The sequence below is a fragment of the Bubalus kerabau genome, chromosome 19, assembly GCF_029407905.1.
Source record: "Bubalus kerabau isolate K-KA32 ecotype Philippines breed swamp buffalo chromosome 19, PCC_UOA_SB_1v2, whole genome shotgun sequence".
Classification (NCBI taxonomy): Eukaryota; Metazoa; Chordata; class Mammalia; order Artiodactyla; family Bovidae; genus Bubalus; species Bubalus kerabau.
This window is the reverse complement of record NC_073642.1, coordinates 15,927,602-15,950,788: the sequence shown is the minus strand read 5'-3', so window position 1 is coordinate 15,950,788 and position 23,187 is coordinate 15,927,602. Positions and strand designations below refer to the sequence as shown.

At 45.5% G+C, this 23,187-nt stretch overlaps 1 protein-coding gene and 3 long non-coding RNA genes across 5 annotated transcripts in view; 2 read left to right on the top strand and 2 right to left on the bottom strand.

Annotated features, from left to right (window-relative positions):
- SLCO3A1 (solute carrier organic anion transporter family member 3A1) overlaps positions 1 to 23,187 on the top strand; it is a 370,800-nt gene that overhangs the window by 533 nt on the left and 347,080 nt on the right. The window lies entirely within an intron of this gene.
- LOC129634104 (uncharacterized) lies at positions 43 to 1,858 on the bottom strand. The gene is made up of 5 exons (XR_008705424.1): positions 1,720 to 1,858; positions 1,281 to 1,374; positions 612 to 757; positions 395 to 524; positions 43 to 143 (listed from the first exon to the last, which is right to left on the bottom strand). It is a non-coding gene; the product is annotated as an uncharacterized LOC129634104 (long non-coding RNA).
- The window catches only part of LOC129634103 (uncharacterized), a 41,496-nt gene continuing 18,757 nt past the window's right edge, over positions 449 to 23,187 (top strand). The window contains exons 1-5 of the long non-coding RNA XR_008705423.1: positions 449 to 2,246; positions 5,084 to 5,210; positions 12,427 to 12,789; positions 18,881 to 18,983; positions 19,062 to 19,102. This is a non-coding gene — a long non-coding RNA (uncharacterized LOC129634103). The remainder of the gene's footprint in view (positions 2,247 to 5,083; positions 5,211 to 12,426; positions 12,790 to 18,880; positions 18,984 to 19,061; positions 19,103 to 23,187) is intronic.
- LOC129634106 (uncharacterized) lies at positions 3,678 to 6,195 on the bottom strand. The gene is made up of 3 exons (XR_008705426.1): positions 5,861 to 6,195; positions 5,171 to 5,404; positions 3,678 to 3,806 (listed from the first exon to the last, which is right to left on the bottom strand). It is a non-coding gene; the product is annotated as an uncharacterized LOC129634106 (long non-coding RNA).

Genomic DNA, 23,187 nt, shown 5'->3' with positions numbered 1-23,187 from the left:
CAGGGAGCTGGGGGGACCCGGGGAAGAGAGGCAGCGGGCAGGTGGGCGTGAAACCATCCCTCTCTCCCACTCCTTCTAAAAACAGCCAGAGGGTGAGTTCTGGAGCACTCCTGGAGGGGAAGGCATCGCGGTTTTCAGGTGACCTGCACAAGGAAAGAAAAGCCCCTTAGCATGTCGCGTCCTCTACTCCCCATTCTAGCCGCCTGGAGAACACATCCATTATGCATCATTTCTCCCGGTGCTTTCTCCATCCGCCAATTACGGAGGGATGTAACAGTTTAGAGGAAAAGGCGCCCAAGTGTGGGACACTGATCCGAGCTGAGGCTGCAGGGGGAATATTCCCACTTCGTATCCTATTAACCATCTCTCAGCGTCTGGGATAAAGTTACAGTACCTGGAGAGCAGCTGTGAGTTTGTGCAGTTCTGCCGCCCACTCTTAGACCTGAATTCCCCACCATGGTCTCTCTCACGTACAAGGGGGTGTTGCGCCATGGTACACATTGTACATGGATTCCATCTGCCTTCTGAAAGGGGGTATTCATGTTCAAATGGCCAGGGGTGCATAACATATCAGAGGAAACAGCTTGTAATGACTCAGCACTGGCAAATACCTGCTTTACCCACTGTCTCCTGCCCCGCGAAGGTGGTCCCAACTTGGGTTTCAGAGAATGCACTTCCAGAGCCGAGTATTGTCTTGACTAAACGGGATTTTTCAGAGTGTATAGTGTTAAGGCGTTTCTTGACTATTGACCTGAAACTGAAATCAAATGTCATAGACTTTGAGTGTTAGTGAGCAAGTTTGATGGAGATAAAACTGGACAAGATTTTGGCTGTGGAAGTGCCATATCCCCAGATAGAGCCATGCTTTGCACGATGGTCCCATTAATCCCTGGCCTTTGGGGTGCAGTTAATGAGGGTCAGTCGCTGGTTGCCCTGTACCATTCCTCAACAGTCTCCTAAGACTTGGGGCTTGCTGTCAGAGGGAAGTACAAGCAGGCTAGCTCTCTGGTGTGGGGTAAAGTTAGTGATGTGGTTACAAGAGAGGGCTGTTCAAACTCAGCTCGGTTCCTGGGGTGGCAGACTTAACAGGGCTTCTGAAAGTCAAATGCATTTTCTTTGCTCTGTGTCAGATGAGAGGCGTTTAGATCCCAGTTCCTGCCTGCATCCATGACATGTATGCTGTCGGTAAGCCCTGTAGCCAAAAGCACGTTTTCTTTTCCGTATAGATTTTTGTTTTACAAAATGCACTTGTAGTTCGAACACATAGTTGTAGACAGTACCTGTGGCCTTTGCAGTTTTGGAATCAGGGAGTGATCCTGTCTTGGGGTGTGGGGAAGCATGTCAGTATATCAGAGTGTCCTTGGAGGAGTTTGACTGTTATTAAAACAGAGACATGTATTACTAAGGCGCAAATGCACAGTAATAAAAATACCTGTAGTTCTGTACTACAGCATATGCAAAGTATGTGATACCTAAACCAGGGCTGTGTTTATCAACAGCTGCCTCCAGTTTTTAACAGTTTGCCTCAAACCAATTTTGCTCAATAGAGTGGATTATTCATGTTCCATATAATAGTGTCTGCTGTTGGCAAAAGCTGAATTCTTTGAAGTGTACAGAGTGTTATGGGTTTGGGAATTTGTGGACACAGATCTGGAAGCTCACCATTTATAAATTATTTTACATCTAGGGAAAAAAAAATACCAAAAGAACTTTTCATACCACAAATGATAAAGGCATGGGCCTAGTTTTAGCTTGCAATGGTTTAAGGCTTTTGGAAAGAAATGAAGCTGGGCTTCGATCAAGTGAGTGGCCTAAGCCCCTTTACGAAGTTAGAAAGCAGAGGACTGGTGGATACTAGTGGCAGGGCTGGCGCTGGGAGACAGGAAGTTGACTGTGATACCAGAATTGGTGAGGAATTGAGTCCACCTGCTGGGGGCCTCTCGGCATTTCCAGCCTGGGCGGAGGGAAAGCCTGGTTCGAGGCGTATGGTAACCGGAGTCAACAGGTGACTGGCAGAAAGCAGATGGAGGCCCAGGAAAGGAGTGGCTTAGGAAATTGGATTCATTATGATTACTAAGAGTCGAGGCATCAGTTGCTCAGGACTCTGCCTTACCCGGCTGATCTCGGCTCTCCATTGCCACCTGAACCTCATGAAGATGAATAGTTTGCTTGCCATGAATTGGATTGCAATGGCTTTTGCTCTTTCTGGCTGCTCCTGATTTTCTTTTTCATCTGTTATTTGGAAGGTAGAATTAAAAGCTGTGGTACCCTCAGTGATGGGAGACTTCTTCATGGCTAATTTGAGAAGGAAACATTGTAGAAGGTTTTCCAGAAAGGCTTTCTGGAAACCTGAGAACCTGTGTTTGTAGGCAGTCACACCCACCGGGTCCACGTGCAATAGGTGATCATGCACACGGGGTCTATGTGCAAGGTGTATGTTCTCTGGGATCTTTACACTGTCAATCAGCCTGTCCCTCTGAGGAAGCATTTTCAGATACCTGGTGAAGGGCACACCTGGGGGCCCTGCTTACTTTCAGGAAGAGAAGGGTAACGGCAGATTCTCTGCCTATGATATTATTTCCTATTTGATTTCCAAGTCTATGTCATTTACTATGACATTTACTACCTTATTATTTCATCTTCCCAGGTGCCTTTTTTTTTCTTTAATATTTGGAGGCTTCATTTCGCTTCTCCGTTTTCTTTCTGAAAAGACAGATGACCTAGTGTCTTTGCTGAAGCTGTAGAACTTCCCGACTGTAGAAATGAAGCAGGAAGTCACCTGTGATTTGAGAAGCACCTTTGAAAAGCTGGACTCTGTGTGTGTCTGTGTCTGTTTTCCCTTAAGAACCTGCACATGCTCAAGGTAGACCCACATGGGAGAAAACCACCCTTTGTTAAGCGAGGCAGGGGACAGGCAACTTTTGGCCTGGGGGTCGGGTCTCCTGGGGCAGTGCAGAAGGGCTGAGACCCTGATGCCTAGACTCGATGGTAATCATGATGTAGATAAGGTGACTCCCGTGCAACCCGGGCCAGCTGTGGATTCTGAAATCTCTTACCCTTGCCAGCGATTAACTGGAAATAGCCAGCAGTCACAGGGATGGTCTCTGGTAGTCACTTAAACCTCTGACTGGTTTGGAAAAAAAATTTTTTTTTCTGCCTAAGAAAAGGGGACCCATTCCATTTGAACATCACTGTGTGCAGACGAGAGCCACTGTGTGCAGACGAGAGAATGCTATTTAATTTTCCTCTCCTTGGGTCTTTGCTTTGGGTGGCTCCAGTCTGCACTGACCTACTTGCGAGGATGTAACATCTGTTAAACTCTTGGGCTGTTTGGAGAAGACACAGGCCTGTGGAAACTGCATGGAGAGAAAGGTGTATTGAGTGCACTTGATGGAGTTTGGTGGAGACCTGCTGGGATAGTCCAAGCCGTTCACTGAGGGTAGGCTTGCTTACAAAGGTTGATGTGCGTCCTCAAATGACTGAGGACTGGAGTTGATAAGGATGTGTGCAGGAAATTAAAACCTCAGACACCTCTGGGCTCTTATGGATGAGATTCAATAACAAATGCATTTGAATTTCTTCAGGATGAAAACCTAAAAAGGCCAGTTTAGTCTCTGGGTGAGGCACACAGGAGGTTCCTGTGAACCAAGGGTGAGGATGGAGGATGTCCTTGTTTTGTTTTGTTTTGTTTTGTTTTGTTGCAGCTTGTTATTAAAATAATGTAGGATCTTCCTGGGCAGTCTGGTGCTAGCACCCTGTGCTTCCACTGCAGGCGTCACAGGTTCAATCACCGGTCAGGGAAGATCCTGCATGCCATGAAACAAGGCCAAAATAAAAATTTAAAAAATAGTTTATTTTTTATTGAAGTATACTTGATTTTTATTGAAGTATAATCTAACTTTTATAGTTGTTAAAATAGTTTATTTTTTATTGAAGTATAGTTTCAGGAGGACAGCACAGTGATTCAGTTTTTCTATATATATATATATATTCTTTTTCAGATTTTTTCGGTTACAAGTTATTACAAAACATTGAGTATAGTTCCCTGTGCTGTACAGTACTTTATCCCTGTTGTTTATCTACTTTGTTATACAGCAGTGTGTGTCTGTTAATCCCAACTTCCTAATTTATCCTGCTTCCCCCCTTTCTCCTTTGATTATCATAAGTTTGTTTCCTTTGACTGTGAGTCTCTGTTTTGTAAATAAGTTGATTTTTTTTTTTAATTTTAGATTCCACATATAAGGGATATCATATAGTATTTGTCTGACTTGTTCAGTTGCTAAGTCATGTCCTGCTCTTTGTGACCTCATGGACTGCAGCACGCCAGGCTTCCCTGTCCTTCACTGTCTCCCAGAGTTTGCTCAAACTCATGTCCATTGAGTCAGTGGTGCCATCCAACCATCTCATCCTCCCTTGCCTGACTTGCTTCTCTGTGTTTAGAGTTATGCAAAAACCAAGTCTGAGGTTTTGGTGACAACAGAAGGAGACGGATGGCTGAGTGTGTGAACAGGGTTCCATCTGACTGCTTTTGGTCACCTTTTTCCTAGGCCTGAGAGCATTCAGTGAGCTTACAAGGTGAAGCAGCTGGATTTGTTCTATATATATATATATATATTTTTTTTTTTTTTTTTGTATTTCTAAAGCATCATTGTGAAGATTTTTTTTTTTTTGGCATATCTAACCCAGAAGCAGACAGCTGAGAGACAATTTTTAAAGTCCTTATCAAATTAGTATAATGACTAATTGCAACTGTAGTTTCCTTAATCAAATTATTTTACACACTTTGGTTACTCAAAATGACAAATTCCCTTCCATTTGCATAATTACTATATAGCCCCAGGTAGGAAGAAAAAAAATTACCCTGATTTTTTTTTTTTTTTCCTTACAGCTTGGTTGAAAATGTTTAGCTAATAATCACTTAAGGGGAAAAAAATGTTTCTGACAGTTCCTTTCAACCACCTTTATGTATATACCTCAGTTTCTGTGGGGGTTTCCTCTTGTGTATTTAGCAATCGAAGAAACGGAATTAGTTGTGAAGGGACCAAGAGCTGTTTCCTGAATTGGGTAACTCTCTGCACTTCAGTTTTAGGTACCTTCCAAAGAGGGCGACCCAGAGGCCTCTGTGCAGCGGCCCTGCCTTGCTGATCAATTTCTCAGCATTTAAATTCACCTTTTTGCTGGCTGCCTGAACAGTCTCGTTCTGAAACTGCGTAAGTTTCCTGTTGTGCCGAGGCCACCTGGGCAAGAGTCTCTCTGTGACTTTCTCTTGCTCTTCTTATGAAAGCAAGCTTGGTGGTGCTGTCTCGTCCAGGGATGGAGTTCACTTAGCAGACTGGCCAGGCATGAGTAAGTGTAATGTCCCCAAAATGGTGAGGTCACAGCTGCCTTCCCTATATAAGTAGGCCTGGGAAAAAAAAGAAAAAAAAATCTGTGAATGTTGTTGGCTGGTTAGAAAGAGAGAGCGAGCAGAGATTGGCATTGGTTCCAGGGTCTGTGCCAGGCCTCGTGCAGAGGCTGTGAGAGCCACGGGGACTCGTGCTGAGCTGCCCGTGGTCCTTGGATTGCAGGGGGCTGGGCCTGACTGTGGGCAGTTGAGTGACAAGCTGCTGAGCCTCTGTTGCCCTGGAGAATTCGGCTCTGGACAGAGTGGCATTTCTCCAGCACCTTACTTCCAAATTCACAGACGCATTTCACTTGCACAGATTTAACTGCACACATCATGGACTAACCATGCTCCTGTGAAGTCGAGTCAAAATGCCCATCGTCATGTCTCATCACTTCTACTCCCCTGGATTTTGTAGTTGTGGTTTAGTCACTGAGTCACATCCAGCTCTTTGTGACTCCATGGACTTTAGCTCACCAGGCTCCTCTGTCCATGGGATTTCCCAGGCAAGAAGGATACTGGAGTGGGTTCCCATTTCCTTCTCCAGGGGATCTTCCCAGATCAGGGATCGAGCGTGCATCTCCTGTGTCTCCTGCATTAGCAGGCGGGTTCTTTTTGAGCCACCAGGGAAGCCCGGATCTTGTAGTACTGTGTCACTCAGTTGTGTCTGACTCTTTGTGACCCCATGGACTGTAGTCCATGGATCCGCCAGGATCCTCTGTCCATCGAATTCTTCAGGCAGGAATACTGGAGTGGGTTCCCATGCCCTCCTCTAAGGAATCTTCCCAACCCAGGGATGGAACTTAGGTCTCCCTCATTGCAGGCAGATTCTGTACTGTCTAAGCCACAATATTCTGTGCATTTGTGTGCATTACCCATTTATATGCATGTTCTTATACAGGGTTACATTCACCAGATACAGTATTCTGTCATTTGGGGGGCATATGAAGGGGCATTTTGGTGGTAATTTTGATTATATGGAGCCCAGGTGGGTTTAGAACTCAGTCTTTTCTGAAGACAAGTCACCTATATTTTATTCCCTCTCTGAAATGCCTTTGGTAATCTGTAGGCCAGGAAGATAGCATCCTTGCTCTTTGAGTTTAGTTTTGCTTTCTGTTTCTCTAAGTCTGCAAAACAGATGATACACAGGAAGCAGTGTCATCCGTGACTTTGGTTTATAAAGTAAATTGATGTGGTTCTAAGACGCTTGTATTTGATGTGCTCTGAGTGCTCAGGTGTTTCTGTGAGGAACAGTATTGCTCAATGATACAAACTCTAAGCTAAATGGTAAGAATTCTCAGGTGGAGAGCATCAAGCACTCGAGACAGCTGTGACTTTCTGGTCACGCGTCCGAAAACCCAGGAGCCATTCCTGCTCTCCTCCTGCCAGCTCTGTGAGCTGGGGTTGCTCACTCAACCTCTGTGCACTGGTGTTTGCTTGTAAAACTCATAGTGTTTCTGTGAGCATTAACTCAGTCAGCATACATAAAGCACTTTGAACACGAACATGTGGTGAACAGTCATGAAAAGTGAAAGTGAATTTACTCAGCTGTGTCCCACTCTTTTCAACCCTATGGACTGTAGCCCACCAGGCTCCTCCATCCATAGCGTTTTCCAGGCAACAATACTGGAGTGGGTTGCTGTTTCCTTCTCCAGGGGATCTTCCTGACCCAGGGATCAAACTCAGGTCTCCCGAATTGTGGGCAGACTCTTTACCCTCTGAGCCACAAGGGAATCCCGAATAGACAATAAATACTAGCTGCTATTATTATTCAGAGGTTCATGTGGTAATATCAGGGATATCTTGAACTCTAAAAATAGACTTCTTATTTAGACTATTTCTATAATGAAAGCTAAGTAGAAATTTTGGGATTTCTTTTAGACACTATGGTGACCCTCAGATCACATCAGATTTTTTGTTTTACTATCTGAAATATGTATTTTAAATATGCATATTTATATATGTATTTAAAATATGTATTTTAAATACACACACACATACATATATGTATATATGTATATGTGTATATATATATGGATGGAGGAGCCTGGTGGGCTGCAGTCCATGGGGTCGCTAGGAGTCAGACATGACTGAGCGACTTCACTTTCACTTTTCACTTTCACGCGTTGGAGAAGGAGATGGCAACCCACTCCAGAGTTCTTGCCTGGAGAATCCCAGGGACGGGGGAGCCTGGTGGGCTGACGTCTATGGGGTCGCATAGAGTTGGACACGACTGAAGCGACTTAGCAGCAGTAGCAGCAGCATTATTATTATTAAAATAATATGGTTATACATATTTACATAAGAACTATGTAGCCCCAACCAATGAGTCAAATTTCTGGTTTGGTTTAGTGTATCATACATTCAAATCATTTCCTGTTTTGCTGTGCATTTTGTCTGGGAGGTGAAAAGTTTTTAAAAGCAAGAGATAAGTCCTAGTAAATAAATTGCTAATTCTGTTCATTCCCTTATTATAAGTACAACAATCCATTTCATCTTGTTGTTCAGTCGCTAAGTCTTGTCCGACACTTTCCGACTCCATGGACTGCAACACTCCAGGCTTCCCTGTCCTTCACTATCTCCCGGAGTTTGCTCAAACTCATGTCCCTTGGTTGGTGATGCCATCCAACCATCTCATCCTCTGCCACCCCCTTCTCCTCCTGCCCTCAATCTTTCCCAGCATCAGGGTCTTGTCTAATGAGTCGGCTTTTCACATCAGGTGGCCAACGTGTTAGAGACTCAGCTTCAGCATTTCATGTTACAGATGCTATAAAAATTATTAGTCATGTGGAAGAGAAATCCACTATAATAATGGTTCTGCTGGCCATTTACAGTCAGTGGGCACTTTGAGGTGAACAGAGAAGGGCCAGCACATGTGCTGTCCTGCGGGAGGACAGGTGCTTCTCTATGGGAGGCCCTGAGGATCTTTGCTCTGGTTTGTGGCCACAGGGTAGAGAAGATTGGGTAGGTCTTCTAGGTTTGTAGGCAGCTGAGAGGCAGGGAAAAGAACATCAGACTTAGAGTCAAAAAGACCTAGGTTTGAACCTGGACCTGTTCCTTACTTGCTCCCAGTGACCTGACTTCTCTGAGCCTCAGTATTCTTATCTGAAAAATAGGATGCTGAGAGAGCCCATCTTACAGATGATTGAGAGATTGAAATTCAGGGACACATGATAGAGTGCTTCTCGTAGGGTGCAGTGTTCAGTAACTGCTTTACCAATAATGGCATAGCCCTACTCGCTGACCTTGACACAGCAGACATCCCTTCCAGGGACCTGAGGGTGTAGGCTGTTGTGTGTGGCCTGGGCTTTATTTCCTTAATTGGAGATCTGTTTCTCTGGATGAAAAGTAGCCACATTAAGGCCTCCTGGGGTGTTGGGAGGTGGACAGGGGGACATATGTTGTGGACATATGCTACCCTCCAGGCAGCCTTGTTCAAGATGTGCAACCTCAGAGCTCAGCCCTGGTTGCAGGGAAGGGCTCAGGTCCCACTTAGCACCCACTGCCTTCACCTTTACAGTTCTAAGTAGTGATGCCAGAAGCTCAGCTTCTCTGCACACTGGTGCTGAATCAAATCTCAGAGATGGACTTTTGGGTGAAGTAGAAGAGGATAGCTTTATAGTTTGCTGAGCCAAGGGGGCAGCAGTGGGCTAATGCTTTCACAACCATGTGTCCCAACTTGGGGAAGACAGTGAGTTTTATAGCAGTTGCTCAAAGAGGGTGTGATCCACTCATGGACATTCTTCTAATGAATTGGTGGTTAGGAGTCAGTATCATCAACCTTTGGGTCCAGCTGGTCTGGGGTCTGCATGCTGGTACAGCCTACCATCATTTATTGTTAATTTCTTCCACTTGGAGGGGGTTTCAGGCTCTGTAGAATAGCTCAAAGATATGGTTGTGTGTATGCCTTGATAAGGAACCAGAATCTTACCCCAAGGCTTCTCTTGATGGTTTGTTTCTCCTGGGTCTCACATCCCCTTCCTTCCCTCATTAACAACTGCTTGAATCTGCCCTTTGGAACCCAGGCAAGGTCATGGAGGCTGCATGAAGGTTGTTCCCTGTAATCAAAGAAATGGGGGACACAGAAAGGCCAGGAGCCCTGCAGGATCCCGCTCGGTATCAGCAGGGCTCAGCAGACGCAGTTGTGGGCAATTCCCTGATTGTGGTCCTTTTTGGTTTCTTGGAAGCAGAGCAAAGGAGATCCTGACAGTCTTGCTGCCTGTTTGGTGGACATGTCCATCAGGGCCTGCAGCCCGGCGGGGGAGGGTCATACAGCAGGGTAGTTACTGCCCGGCCCCATTCTCCTCCCATCAGTGGTTTTGAATCTTTTCTCCCCTAGCCAGGTCAGTCCGGTCCTTGGGAAGGACAGGGTTTATTTTAGGTGAGTTCTTAGGTTCACCTTCAAATGCCACAGGCGTCTCAGGAACACACACACTGAGGACCCGTGAGCCCCAAACCCCAGTGGCTCCCTGTTGGCCTCACTGAGGAAGGAACTTGTCAGCTTTATAAAGCACTGAACTTTCTACAGCCACAGTTGTGAAGTGAGTGAACACGAGAGACTTCCTTCCGGGGGTTTCGTGACAACATGCAGAGTGGAAGTGGCCCGTGGCCCATTGGATGTGGGCAGACTGTCTGTCATCTGCTCTTCCCAGCTTCTTTCTTTCAGTTCTTCTTTGTGACTTGAGTCAAGCCCTTCTGAAAAGGGAAGCCCTTTCTGACAGACTGTTTAGTTGCTTGCTGTTTAGTAGAGATCATGGTAACCCAGCCACTTCTTAAATGACTGGGTATTCCTCTCCAAATAGGAAAGAGTTATTTGACTGGTGAAGTTATGAGAGTTGGACATTAGAATTTTCTTATTTATCCCTTCCAGTCAACACTCATTGGAAATACTTGATGACAAGAGGAACATAGGTTGCTGTGGGCCCTGCTGTTTGAAGCAGGGGCAGCGGGGAGATGTGGGCCCATTCTTCCCTTTGGCGTCATGGTGATTTCCCCTGTAAATACCCTGACAATGGCTTTTCAGTACCTCCTTTAGGGGATGTCTTATCCCACCTGGCATCTTAAGTTCTAGGTAACACAGTCAAAGAGGGCACTTCTATAAGGATAGGGTCTTACTTCCAGGTCAGCTTTGGTTGGAATCTTTGCCACGAGCTGGCTGTGGCCTCAGGCCCCTCCAAGGAGACAGTGGTGTGGCGCTCTCTTCACAGGGATGTGGCGGAAGGTCCAAGCTGTGGGCAGTAGCAAGGGCCATTCAAAAGCCCGAAGTGTGCCGCTTGCTTTTCTGTCTGTGCTTCTCTGTTCATGTCTCTATCCATCCACACTCCCTGTGGGAGTTCTGTACTGCATGCAGATTCTAATTCGTCTGGCGGCTTGCCCTTCGGGACAGGTCTCTGGATAATGAACTTGGCTATCCAGGTAACCCTTGAAACCACAAAGCCTGTGTGGCTGTCACTTGTGAGCGTCCTAAAGCTGTGTAGCATTAGCAGAAATAGGAAGCTGCGCAGGCTTTCAACAGACAGTCCTGGGGGCTGTAATGAAATAATACAAACAGAATAGCCAGTTCCTTCCTACATCTCTGTTCACACAACCACAGGAACTGGAGAAAGGTTGAAATGAGTCTTTGCACCTCCATTTCTACACTTGCAAGGTTGGGGAGGGAAAGCAGTGGCCAGTCATGTTTTTCAATTAAAGACTATTGTAAAATGTTCCTGCCAACGGTATTGTCTTTCTCCCCACCTTCGGAAAAGGCTTGTGTAGAATAGGCAGGCTGTTTCTAATTGTTGGCCCCCTCCCCCCTTCTGACTGCGAGTCTCCATTCTCAGCTGATTGGAATGAGAAATTACCACCTGGAATATAAGCAAGTTGAAATTGGAAAGCCACCCTTTAACTGATTATGTAAGCTTGAAAATACTGTACCTGAAATCTCATGTTTGAGAATTCCCTTAATGAAGATAAAAATCTCAAAGCAGCATGGACGCACCTGTTTTTATTATGTAAGATTCAATTATTGTGATGCAACCTGTATAATAAAGAATGGTGTTGATTAGTTCAGCTCTCGGTTGACTTTTTGGGTCAGAGAATTGTTTGAAGTAGACCCGCAGAGCTGCTGAGAGCTCAGCCCCCAGGAAGTAGGTGCCCTGCTTCAGCACCAGCACCCCCTTTCTCTCGAGGGGTGCAAAGGCTTAACCTAGGTCTGTGGTCACCACGATACTAACGTTGCAAGAGCCGCTGTCCATTAAGGTTGGCCTTAGAGATGGCTCATGCCATTCAGCGGAACGTGCGGGATGATGGCTGTTGACTGGAGTGGGCTTTATCTTCGGTCACTTCATTTCTTGAAGCACTGCCATCTTGGCACTTGGGATGCTGATAGCACGTGGGGTGGACTGTCTTGTTTGCAATAACTGGCGTGTGTTTCAGTGTGGCTCTTGACATCGTCCTCTTCTGAGAGCCATACATGAGGCGGGTACATGGCACCGCATGCTACAGGGTCAATTTCTGATTCCCAGTCCCCTGAGTTGTAGCCAAGGAGGTTATTCTGTGGCCGTGGTGAACACTGGAGAGAAAAAGACATAAAGGGAACGAGACCAGTTGAAATAGCTACAGAAGAGCCTCAGACAGACCTCCCTTGCAAAAGATTTAGGGCAAGACTCACACTGTGGCGTGTTGGGTGGCCTCCCCAGTGCTGGTAAAAACTGAGTTGGTTGCAAGGCTTAATGTGCCAACAACAGGTTTTTCAGCCAGACTGAAGGAGGATCTCTTTTGGAAACAAACAACAACAACAAAAAGATAAATTAGTGCCTTCCCTTTACCTTTGCTGGGACTTCCCTGGTGGCTCAGGTGGTACAGAATCTGCTTGCAATTCAGGAGACCCAGGTTCAGTTCCTGGACTGGGAAAATCCCTTGACGAAGGGAATGGCTACCCACTCCAGTATTCTTGCCCGGAGAATCCCATGGACAGAGTGAGCCTGGTGGGCTGCCGTCCATGGGGTCACAAAGAGTCGGACATGACTGAGCAACTAACACTTTCTCTTTACCTTTGCCAGTGTGGTGGAGATGCATATAAATAGATCAAGAAGTCCTCGAGCAGTTCTGCAGCTTTGCTGGCTGCAGCTGGGGAGGTCTGACTTGCTGCTGCTGGACTCATAGTGGCGCGTGGAGCCAGCAGCCCCTGGGCTCAGTCCAAAGGCAGCCCGTGGAACTTGTGAGATGCACAGGTGGATTGATGGCCTAACGGGCCTGTGTCCCGAGGTTGGCCTTGGCCTGCGTGGGAGCCCCGATCTTACGTCTGTGTGGAAGGCTCTATGTTTGTGAATTACTTGCATCTTCAGCAGAATCAGGGCCCAGAACTAAGTCACTTACCTAAATGTACTCCAGAGCTGCCAACAGTAGCCAGCCGGCGTGAGCAGGTAAACAGGACGAGTTTTATTTGGGGACATAATGATTATAAACATGTATAATTAAAAATAATGTTTCGATGGATGCTGGGGGTGGAAAACACTCACTTCTCTCACTGCTTTTAAAGCATCCCTCTTCTTCTTTTTATCTCTTAAATAGAATTGCTTCCTGATAGGAAACACTACCTATCCTTAATCTAGTGAATAGATAAAAATATATGCATTTATATTTATCTGCCTTCTGACACTTTGGATTTCCTTGGGGAATGTTTTCGTCATTTAAGAATAATAGTACCAACGTAGCCAATTAAAAATAACCCCAGGGTCCTGGCACCCCAAGGCCATCAGGGAAACAATTCCATGTGGCAAGTGAAACATTTTAGATCCTTTGCTTTAAGAAAGCTGAGAGTTCTCGCTGAGGTCTGTCACCTTTGTGGTTGCCTTTCTCTCTGTACCGGCTGAGAACAGTGAGGGTCACGGTGGTCAGCTCAGCTCTGTCGCCTCCTGCTCATTCATTTTTATTCTGACCTCCCTGAGCTGGCTCCTGACCCCAACAGAACCAGGCTTTGCCAGCCTGGCAGGATGTCACAGTCCGGTCTGTGAGACTCCGGTGAGGGCGTGCTCCTGGGAGTCCAAACCCGGATCACTGTGGAGTGGGACTCTGTGCCAGGCTTATGCCACGGGCACCGTTCACAGCTTTATCCAGCTCCCCTCTGCTGGCTTCCCACCGTCCTTGTTCAGGGGTCAAGGCAGTGAGTCCTTACCTCCTACAGGCCCTAACAATCCAATCCCATCCTTCACCACAGATGGCATGGTGATTGTTGCTGTCTGGGACCCATCCTGAGCTCTATTATATCTGATCTCAGAGTGGGAGTGAGGGGGTGGGCTCTTTGTGTTTATTTAAACCTTTGCTTCCATGGGGCTCATAGGGAAGTAGGGTCATTCTTAAACATTTTGGGCATCTCAGATGTTAGACCACCATCAGGTGGTCTTTTCTCCCTTAGATGTAGAAAGAAGTGATGTGTATTAAAGAGAAGGAGGCCTTGACAGTTATCCTTGGGTGGGGAGCTGGACTTAAAGGTGGACTTAGAGGGAAGGTGGATGAATATAAGTGTATTTCTGTGGGTGTTTCTGAAAGAAGGACCCAGGTGTGGTAAGCAGTCTCCTGGGACTGCCGGAACATGTCATCACAAACTGAGTGGCTTCAAGCAACAGGTTTCTTTTCTCACAGTCCTGGAGCCAGAAGTCTGAAATCAAGGCGGCAGCACCACCCTTCCTCTGAGACACTGAGAAGAATCCTCTCTTGCTTCTTCCTCGCTTCTGCTTCTGGAGGTGGCCCTTGATGCCTGGCGTCTCTTAGCTTGCAGCTGTACCCGCTAATGTATGACTCTGAGGTCACATGGCATTTCTCCTCTGTTTGTTCCCCTCCTCCTCTTTATAAGGTAGTAGTGAATGAGGACCTTACCCTAATACCGCATCTGACCTTAATTACATCTCTTAAGACTTTGTTTCCTAATAAGGTCACTTCACAGATCCCAGGAGTTAGGTCTTTACCATGTCTTTTGCAGGAGGGGGACGCATTCAACCCATTAGTTGAACCCATTGCTTCCCAAGTGGCTTCGTAGTAAAGAATCTGCCTGCCAATGTAGGAGATGCAAGAGGCACAGGTTCAATCCCTGGGTTGGGAAGATCTGCTGGAGGCAGAAATGGCAACCCACTCCAGTACTCCTGCCTGGAAAATTTCATGGACAGAGGAGCCTGGTGGGCAACAGTCCATGGGGTCACAAAGAGGCAGACATGACTGAGTGTGTGCGTGTGCACACACACACACACATTCGACCTATTATGCCAGGAAAGAAAAAGAGCAAAGGAGCTGAAAACAGTTTAAAGGTACAAAGGAAAAAAAAAAGAAAAGGACAAACTGCCCTTTTTAGAGTTTGGGAGTGAGTCTCGGTGAACTCTGGGAGTTGGTGATGGACAGGGAGGCCTGGCGTGCTGCGATTCATGGGGTCGCAAAGAGTCGGACACAACTGAGTGACTGATATGATCTGATCTGATCTGAAGAAGATTATGGGATATTGGTTGGAGAGTTACTCTAACTGGGAGGCTCTGTCTTAGAAGAAATGCTGCCCTGTGACGATTCCTTGCTTGCTTTCTATAAGAAGATAACTGTGTTTCTCTCTGTGAGGGGCTGGTGTGGCTTATGGGAGTGGACCTGTTGGATTATTGGGTAGCTTTGAACACGTCCTTTCTGTATTCTGGGTGTAACTGAATGCAGAGATTGCATTAGATGATCATTTGATGAAGGGCAATTTCTAGGCTTTTCTAAAAAAAAGCCTAGAAATACATGCGAGTGAGCATTCTATGTGTATGGATGTTGTGTGGGGGTGTGTTTGTGTGCAGCCCATGTCCCCTGTCTCTTGGGACTTATTCACAAGTGGTAAAATGTGCAATGGTCCCCGTCTCCTCCCTGAAGCCCAGTCTGATTCGGTGAGGCTGACAGACACTTTAGGGCTGTGTCAGCCAGTCTGAGATTTGGCCGGGTCCATGTTCCGTGAGGACCAGACATCTGCCTTCTCACCTCATTCATCGCCGTGGTTTCTGGGTGGACGTGGGAGCTGCATGACTCTCGGAATTTCCCAGCACACACTCCTTGTAAAGACTTCGTCTCGGTCTCTGCCAAACTAATTAACTTGAACAACTTCCTTCAGTGCTGTAAGCAATATAGAGTTGAGTAAGGCGTGTTCTTGGGCCTCATGGTGTTGATACATTTCAGTGGGGGAGATGGCCTGTTTTTATAATGTTTTCATTAATTGCTCATTCATTAGACTGTGTTAGGTCCTGGGCCAGGCAGTGGGGTCAACCCTCTCAGAGCCTCGAAGCTAATCCGGGTGTGTTGACCCAGGGCGATATGATCTCTGACCATAGCAGCAAAGTGCTGGTCTCAGGGGGGAGGTGGTGATGGAGATGGATTTGAGAGGATGAGGGAAATGGTTATGGTTGCAGATGGAGAATAATTTGTTTGACTTTGTTCAGGGTAGATCCAAGGGAATGAGCAGTCAGGGTTAGTGTTGAAAGAGTCTGGCTAGAGAGAGCCCTTGGATGTGGGGTGGAGTTGGGGAGCCCCCGATGGAGCAGAGGCAGGCTGGGAACAGGGGGCCATGGCCGCATCCTGGAGCGTGCCAGGGCTGGCACCAGGGAGCCTCAGCTCCAGCCAGCAGTGCGGGGCTGTTGGTGTCTCTCTTGGCCAGCCTTCTGTCCGTTCCCCCCAACCACCCCACTTTGAAGTAGTGCCTAAAAATGCTGCTAGAAGCCAGACTTTGAGCGTGTGGAAGGAGGCCACATCCTCAGATGGGGCTAGGAGCAGGCATGGCTGTGTTGCATGATGGAGCTGAGGGGCAGGAGGCTGCCCCGGGTCCCGGAGCACTGTTTTCAGGGGGACAGGAACAGTGGAGGAGGGGGACCTTGCCATCCACACACAATGACACCTCTGTCTTCATCCTCTTTCTTGAGTTATCTCCAAATGAGATTTCTGCAAGATGAGCCAGCATTAGGAAAGGTCCTCTCCTATTGGACTTAAAAAAAAACACACTTTAGCTTGGCCTCGGATATATCAGTTCTGGATAACTTTAAAGCTGGTAACAGAACAAACTGTGTTCACACACAGGAAACGTCTCCAAGCAAAAAGTGGGCGTGTGGTTTTCAGTTTAAAAATTGGATGGAGGCCATTCAAACTTCCCCTCCTGCTCTCCTTGAGAAGAACTTGGCAAGCTGCTGGGGCGGAGTGGGGCTGGGGCGGGGTGAGTGGGGGGCACTCGTCCTTGGAATAGTCATCATTACATCTGCTAAGACTTTGTTTCCTAATAAAGTCACATTCGCAGATCCCAGGAGTTAGGACCTGGGAGGGTCAAGAGAGAAGATATCCTAGGAACAGGGCTGGTTACTGGGATGAGGCCCCGTGACGTGGGGGACTAGGAGGCTGGTGGATTTACTGAGCATGTTTGCCTTTCAGCTTCAAAGGCTGTTGTGGAGGGTGTGTGGAGTCTGGCTGGAATACCTCCCTGGCCTGCAGACTCACACCTGTTGCCCCACACGGCTGGTTCCAGCATGGGCTGAGATGTCTCGAAGCCCTGTGTGGCCACATTGCTTGGCTTTACCATTAACTTGAACTTTAGGTTCATGCTGGTGGCTTTTTTTTTTCTTAACACAAAGACCTTATTGTCTTACTTATTATGCAAGGAATATGTGTGTTAAAATTTTGGAAAATACAAATAATTATAGACGCATTACAAAGTGAAGAAGAAGCAAACGTCATCCGTGATGCTGTGACCTGGACTCACAATGTTGACTTTTTGCTGGGCGAAATTTTACTCTCTCTGGGTCTACCCACCCACATTCTTTCACAGCTTTGAGGATGTGGTAGTGAATATACCTACTTCAGATGAGCTTGAGGCTACCAAACGAGGTAATCTATTCAAAGTGCCTAGCCAGTACCTCTCTGCAGTATGTTGCTCTTATTAATTATTTATAGTAAAATCATATCACATTACACATTCTGTTTGGAACCTGCTCTTTCCCCTAAACCATTGCAACCACCTTCTGTTACATTAGATGTTCTTCTCTGGAGTCCTGGTTTTAAAGGAAAATGACCTTATGGTAACTAGACTTATCAAGATGGTCATTTTGAAATGTGTAGAAAGAACATCAAATCACTACCTTGTACACTGGGAGGTTACATAGGGTTGTAGGTCAATTATACGTGAAAAGCAAACTCATAGAAAAGGAGATCAGATTTGTGGTTACCAGAGGCAGGGATGTGGGAGGGAGAAATGGGTGAAAATAGTCAAATTGGTCAAACTTCCAGTTATGTTGAATGAGTAGTAGGGATGTTTAGCACAACATGATAAATGTAATTAACACTGATGTTTGTTACACACGACGGCTGTTAGGAGACGAAATCCTGAGTTTTCATCACAAGGAAAGAAATGTTTTTCTCCTATTTCTTTCATTTTTATCTGTATGAGAAGATGGATGTTCACTAACCTTATTGTGGTCATCATTTCATGACATATATAAGTCCAATCACTAGGTGCCCTTTATACTTATACAGTCTTGTATGTCAATTTTATCTCAACATAACTGGACCAAAGAAATTTTTGTAAAAGAATAAGAAAGAAAACTGACCTTCCTGTTTTGTAAAAATAATATATGTTCATTATGAAGAATTTTAAAATGAAGAAAACTTTGAACAAAGATAGTTTCAGTTCAGTCACTCAGTCGTGCCTGACTCTTTGCGACCCCATGAATTGCAGCATGCCAGGCCTCCCTGTCCATCACCAACTCCCGGAGTTCACTCAAACTCATGTCCATCGAGTCAGTGATGCCATCCAGCCATCTCATCCTTTGTCGTCCCCTTCTCCTCCTGCCCACAATCCCTCCCAGCATCAGGGTCTTTTCCAATGAGTCAACTCTTCACATGAGGTGGCCAAAGTATTGGAGTTTCAGCCTCAGCATCAGTCCTTCCAATGAACAGCCAGGACTGATCTCCTTCAGAATGGACTGGTTGGATCTCCTTGCAGTCCGAGGGACTCTCGAGAGTCTTCTCCAACACCACAGTTCAAAAGCATCAATTCTTCCTCACTCACCTTCTTCACAGTCCAACTCTCACATCCATACATGACCACTGGAAAAACCATAGCCTTGACTAGACGAACCTTTGTTGGCAAAGTAATATCTCTGCTTTTGAATATGCTATCTAGGTTGGTCAAAACTTTCCTTCCAAGGAGTAAGCGTCTTTTAATTTCATGGCTGCAGTCACCATCTGCAGTGATTTTGGAGCCCAGAAAAATAAAGTCTGACACTGTTTCCACTGTTTCTCCATCTATTTGCCATGAAGTGATGGGACCAGCTGCCATGATCTTCGTTTTCTGAATGTTGAGCTTTAAGCCAACTTTTTCACTCTCCTCTTTCACTTTCATCAAGAGGCTTTTTAGTTCGTCTTCACTTAAGGAACTCCAAATCCTACCATTCAGAAATAATCATGACCGATGTCAGGGTTTGAGAGTAATAATCATCTTTTTACTTCCTTTTTTCACCAATTAAGGATCAATTTGTGGTGGATGTAACATCAACTATGGGAGTATTCACAGAGGAGAGGAAGAGATCGTGCAAGCTTGCTAGGTTTCTTCCTCAGCCTTACTGATTTGGTAAGTCACTCCAGCCCCCTTTGGGGAGGACTGAGTGAGGAAGTTGGAAGAACAGGTGTTTTGTTTTTTTTTTCTCAGTGACTTCTGAAGGGAGAGAGGTTCCTCTAGCATGGATCAAGGTATGAATTTTAGGAGGAGTTTAGAGTGATTCCCCCTACAAGGTGGGAGACCCAGGTTAGATCCCTGGATTGGGAAGACCCCCTGGAGGACAGCATGGCAACCCACTGCAGTACTCTTGCCCGGAGAATCCCATGGACAGAGGAGTCTTGTGGGCTACAGTCCATGGGGTCGCAGAGTTAGTCACAACTGAATGATGATGCTTTCCCTTTCCCCCTTATAATTATCATCAGCAGCATACCATTGCAGAGTTCTCTGTGCTTACATGGAGAAATGGTGGGCTGGCTGGACACACTTTATAAGATATATGTTCTTAAAATGAAAAGTTTCATTTCAGTCAAGTTTAATAGAAGATTTAGGGCTTCCGTGGTGATTCAGTGATGAAGTATCGTCCTGCCAATGCAGGAAATGCAGGTTTGATCCCTGATCCGGGAAGATTCCACATGCTGTGGAGTAACTAAGCCTGAGAGCCACAAGTAAGTCCGTGTACCACCAAACTGCTGAGCCCACGTACTGCTGAAGCCTGCGTGCCCAGAGTCCACGCTCCACAACAAGGGAGCCCACCACGGGGGAAAGCCCCGGCACCGCGACTAGAGAGGAGGCTCGCTCGCTGCAGTTAGGAGAAGCCCGGACAGCAGTGAAGACCCGGGGCAACCAGAAACAAATAAACACAATTTTAAAAAATTAACAGAAGATTGAATTAAAACTGGAAAGAGGCCACTGTTTTCTGCTCTTGAACGTTGCTGTAGAGGAGTCCATGGCCAGTCTAAGTTTTCCTCCTTTATAGATTGTTTGCTTATAGATGAGATGCCTGGGCGATTCTTTTTTAATCCTGGACATATAACTTAGTCACCGTATATGTTACTGGTGTATAACGTGTGCTGTACATTTCTGGAACTTGATATTTTCATTCAGTTAACAGAGTCCATTCTTTATTAATCTCAGGGCACTTTTCTTATAGTGCCTTTTATACTTTCTTGGTTCTGCATGGTGAGTTCCCTGCTATAACCATGTCAGTTATCTATGTTGGATTGTCTTTGAACTCCTTAGTTATTTGTTTTCCTTTGATTATTTTAATCTCTGATTTTAGGCCTATATTTACTGTGTTTATGTCTCGCTTCCCTCTAGTCAGTACGTTGGTTCGAAGCCACCTTTCCTTTGTTTTATACACATTTTATTTTATTTATTTATTTTTTCTTTTTTTTAATTTTATTTTATTTTTAAACTTTACATAATTGCATTAGTTTTGCCATATTGATCTCTAGTGTTTATTTTAATCTCCAATTTATTTCTTTAGGTCTACAATCTTGTTCCTTTTTGTTTGTGTTTGTTAATATTGCTTTGACTTTTCAGTTTATTGAACTCCTAGTCACATAAAGTTTTTACGTTTCAAAGAATCTTAGGGGGAATCCTCTTCTTAGGTTTTGTTTTATTTTAGGCTGAATACTTTTTTTTTAAGGTGGATCATTTTGAAAGTCTTTATTGAATTAGTTTCAATATCATTTCTGTTTTGTGTTTTGGTGTTTTGCCCTGAGGCATTGGAAGGTGCAGTCTTAACCACTGGAACACCAGGGAAATTGCATGACTGCTTTGTCTTTGGTTCAGTGTTTCATTTTTTCCTTTCCATCAAGAGTCTGTTTATAGCTGCCATGCTTTTTTGTTGGCTTTTTTCCCACTTAGTTCTTGCCGGAGTGAGTCTGCCCAGATCTTTGTTGTTCTGGGTGTGGGTAATTTCTCCATGTGAAGCTTCTCTTGACTTCCCCCCGGCTGCCCAGTTAGAGTCTGAAGGCTGTTATTTCTGTTGATGCTTCTGTGGCCGGAAGACAGCGAGCAGCCAGGACGAGCTGAGCTACAGCAGATGGCACACAGGGTGCGGACTTGGCCAGAAGACGTGGGCTTGGTGGCTTTCGCTCCGGGGATCTTTTAAAGGTCCTTTAAGCGGGCTCCGTCTTCCTGTGTGGGGGCGCACCCTGCGTATCCATGGGCGGTATTCTGTGGCCTGGCTTTCGCTCCTGGAGCCTTCCCTTCCTTCCCGCAGGGATAAGCAGCCGCATGGCTCACAGCTCCTCCTCAGCCTTTCCTACCGTGCGGATGCTGTCACTTTTCCCAGTGAGAAAAGAGGAATACAAGGATACCTATCAGGGTGCTTTTCTCCAGATATGCAATATTAATGAAAGCTCTCGGACATTTATTCACGGGCTCATTTTCCCGAGGGTGGTGGACTTATGAGCCTTGCTACACTATACCATTATGTTCTGCTCTTAGAAATTTTCTTCACTTTTCTTGGGAGGCAGTATTTGGTTTTATGACACTGGGGTAGGTTCATTCTCTTATTTGTTTCTTGACTGGTAATTATTTTATTTCTGATATACACCCCCCCTTTTTTTTTTTTGGTTAAGTCTCAGAAGAGTGAGATTTTGTGTGAAAGTTTGTACCATTTAATGGAAAAGTATCATTTTCAAAGATTGAATGGTGGTGGTGGTTTAGTTGCTCCATCATGTCTGATTCTTTTGTAGCCCCACCCACCAGCCTCCCCTGTCCATGGGATTTTCCAGGCAAGAATACTGGAGTGGGATGCCATTCCCTTCTCCAGGGGATCTTTCCAACCCAGGGATTGAACCTGTGTCTCTTACATTGCAGGTGGATTCTTTACCACTGATCCACTGTGTTTTGTTCTATCCCCTTATTTCTGTATGACGGGTTGTTTACAGCTTTGTTTTGCTGATAAAAATTCAGATTTCTCATGACTTTATTTTATTTATTAATAAAGTAAAAATACTTTCAGTCTTTTCAGTTCAGTCACTCAGTCATGTTCAACTCTTTGCAACCCCATGGACTGTAGCATGCCAGGCTTCCCTGTCCATCACCAACTCCCAGAGCTTGCTCAAACCCATGTCCATTGAGTCAGTGATGCCATCCAACCATCTCATCCTCTCTTGTCCTTTTCTCTTCCTTCCTTCAATCTTTCCCAGCATCAGGATCTTTTCCAGTGAGTCAGTTCTTCACAGCAGTTGGCCAAATTATTGGAGCTTCAGCTTCAGCATCAGTCCTCCCAATGAATATTCAGGACTGATTTCCTTTAGGATTGACTGGTTTGATCTCCTTGTAGTCCAAGGGGCTTTCAAGAGTCTTCTCCAACACACAGTTCAAAAGCATCAATTGTTCGGTGCTCAGTTTTCTTTAAGGTCCAACTCTTACATCCATACGTGACTACTGGAAAAACCATAGCCTTGACTAGACAGACCTTACTCAGTAAAGTCATGTCACTGCTTTTTTCTTAAGAGCAAGCATTTTTTAATTTCATGGCTGCAGTCATCAACTGCAGTGATTTTGGAGCCCCAAAAAAATAAAGTCTGTCACTGTTTCTATTGTTTCCCCATCTATTTGCCCTGGAGTGTTGGGACCAGATGCCATGTTCTTTGTTTTTTGAATGTTGAATTTTAAGCCAGCTTTTTCACTCTTCTCTTTCACTTTCATCAAGAGGCTCTTTAGTTCCTCTTTGCTTTCTGCGGTAAGGTGGTGTTATTTGCATATCTAAGGTTATTGATATTTCTCCCAGGAATCTTGATTCCAGCTTGTGCTTCATCCAGCCTGGCATTTTGCATGCTGTACTCTGCATATAAGTTAAATAAGCAAGGTGACAATATACAGCCTTGACGTACTCCTTTCCCGATTAGGAACCAGTCTGTTGTTCCATGTCCAGTTTTAACTGTTCCTTCTTGACCTGCATTCAGACCGGCTCTTAGTTGTGGCTCAATGGATCTTCTATCTTAGTTGCAGCATGTGAGATCTAGTTCCTTGGCCAGGGATCAAACCTGGGTCCTCCGTATTGGCAGTGTGGAGTCTTAGCCGCTGGACCACCAGAAAAGTCCCTGTCATGTCTTACCTATTTTACTTTTCACAGTGAAATGGAATAAGGAGATTAGAGGGGATGGTCACTGAGGGGAGGGGAACAGACATTTTGTGAGAGTCTTACATGTGTCAGAAAGTGTGTACATGGTTGGATTTGACTCGCATGATACCTGGTGTGATAAATACTGTTATTTCTATTTAACAACCAAGAACACTAGGACTCAGGGAATTTGAA